Source organism: Limulus polyphemus, unplaced genomic scaffold (assembly GCF_000517525.1).
Source record: "Limulus polyphemus unplaced genomic scaffold, Limulus_polyphemus-2.1.2 Scaffold7654, whole genome shotgun sequence".
In the NCBI taxonomy this organism is placed as follows: Eukaryota; Metazoa; Arthropoda; class Merostomata; order Xiphosura; family Limulidae; genus Limulus; species Limulus polyphemus.
Genome location: NW_013673264.1, coordinates 15,078 through 17,649, shown reverse-complemented (window position 1 = coordinate 17,649; position 2,572 = coordinate 15,078).

Here is a 2,572-nt window from a genome sequence, read left to right as displayed (position 1 = left end):
CAAACCCTAACCCCTATTGTTCTAAAAAAAAAAAAACCACCTTCCCCAGAAATCCACTTCTCAAGCCATACCCGTTATTAACCCCAATTATTCTCTGCATTCCCGACTTTCAGCGGGCGGTCAGTATTTGTTGCTAGAAACACTTTTTTTTTATAACTAAACTAATTACTGACTGGTATTTTCAGTACCGCGTTAGTTGCCGCAAAGATTAGGGTTTAGATGCCTAACTTCGACACTCAGCCACAAAGATGCCTGACTTCGTGCATCCCTAATTTACCTAAAAAAGTAACTTTATATTATAAATTACAAGTTATATATATAATTTTTAATTAAGCAGTAGTAACGTAATTAAGAAACTAGTGGTCAGTAACTTACTTTATTATTAAATGCACCAGATGGGTAGGGTGACCAGACGTCACGGTTTTGTCCAGACAGTCCCATTTTTATGTAATTTGACCCAATATCCCGAGAAAAGTTCTTGGGACGCACTTCAAACTGTCTATCACACCGAATGACGATGGCAATAGGCCTACTTGACTTGCTCCTTGTTGTACCACGTGATCTCCTACCGCCAAATCCTCTAAAGTGGTGAGAAACACAGGTCTGAATGTGTAGACAGTTACAGGCTTGTGTAAAGGGTGTTTAGACGATGAACACCCACATCAGTTCATGACTGTGTAAAGGGTGTTTAGACGATGAACACAGCCTTTAACTGTCTGGGTGTTTAGATGATTTACACAGTCGTGAACTGATGTGGAGACATTAAAGTCTGTGTTCATCGTCTAAACACCCTTTACACAATCATGAAGTGATGTGGGAACAGTTAAAGGTTGTGTTCATCGTTAAAACACCCTTTACACAGTCATGAACTGATGTGGAACAGTTAAAGTTCATCGTTAAAACACCCTTTACACAGTCATGAACTGATGTGGGAACAGTTAAAGTCTGTGTTCATCGTCTAAAACACCCTTTATACAGCCGTGAACTGATGTGGAGACATTTAAAGTCTGTGTTCATCGTCTAAACACCCTTTACACAGTCGTGAACTGATGTGGAAACAGTTAAAGGCTGTGTTCATCGTTAAAACACCCTTTACACAGTCGTGAACTGATGTGGGAACAGTTAAAGGTTGTGTTCATCGTTAAAACACCCTTTACACAGTCGTGAACTGATGTGGAGACAGTTAAAGGTTGTGTTCATCATCTAAAACACAGTCATGAACTGAGCTTCTAACGTTTCATCGATTATTTACACCAATATTTCTAAAAGGTAATGCTAAAGGTAGTACGATCTAAAATGTTCTTAAATAAATCCAGCTATGGATTTAGCCTATTTTATGATGAATTGGATAAAGTGAATAATTAAAGATTTCTCGGTTGTGTAATTTGATTATTTTTTCCTCAATTATCTTGTGTCTTATCACCAAAAACGGAGTTGAAATTAGTTCAAACATAATGTAAATGTTAATATACTTCGAAATACTGTGGAACAATTCAATAAATTTAAAATAAATTAAATAAACACGAAATTATCTAATATATGAAATAACCATTTTGAAATTAGGGGCAAAGGGCTGGGCTGTCCTGGATTTTGTCTGTGGAAACCTGGTCACCCTATCTGTGGCTCATAATTTTGTTACACGTTTCCTAGTAAAAAATAATCACACAAAACGTGTAAACCGAAATACCATGAATATTAAAATATTTCCCACTTGTTAGTGTTAGGATTCACCATGTAATTTAAACATAAAATTAGGGTGTTCAACCAATTCTTTTTGGTCCTTTTTTCATCGTAATTATGGTAATAAACGAAGCGGGAAGAAGCCTATAATTCTGATATTCAAGTTTTACAACCTTGTTTTGTATTCAATATTAAAAAAGTGTAATATTTCACAACTCGGTGATACAAGTTTCTGCAAACATTGGGGTATTAAAATGATTTAATGTGAATTTCTATGCTTGTGTAATATGTAAGACAGATGTATAACAATTGTAGGTGCTAATATGTGTATAAAACTTATCATTTCTGTCTAAGATATAACAAAATGAAGTTTCAGTAATGCAGATGAATCATTTTTATAATCTTTTGAATAATTTATATTAAATTAATATATTTGTATTAACATGTTAGTCCCTTAATCTCTGTATAGAGTCGAGCGTGGTCTAGTGGTCAGTGTGTATCCGATGTCACGTTACCGCAACATCACTCATTGCACTTTGGGGGGCGTAGGTGCATTATAAGATTGTTCTACTTGGTGGTTAGTTGGTGTTGTCGTCTAGCTGCCTTTCTTCTAGTCTATCAGTTTAAGATAAAAGACGGCTAGCCCTTGTGTGGCTTTTCGCGAATATCCGGAACAAGCAAAATCTCCCTGTTACATATGTAATTGACAACAGAGAAATGAATCCAGTCACGTGAATCAACCAGCATACTTCAATACACAGATCAACCCCGGTAATAAAATATCCAGTGAATCAACCAGCATACTTTAATACACAGATCAACCCCGGTAATAAAATATCCAATGAATACAGTCGTGTGAATCAACCAGCATACTTTAATACACAGATCAACC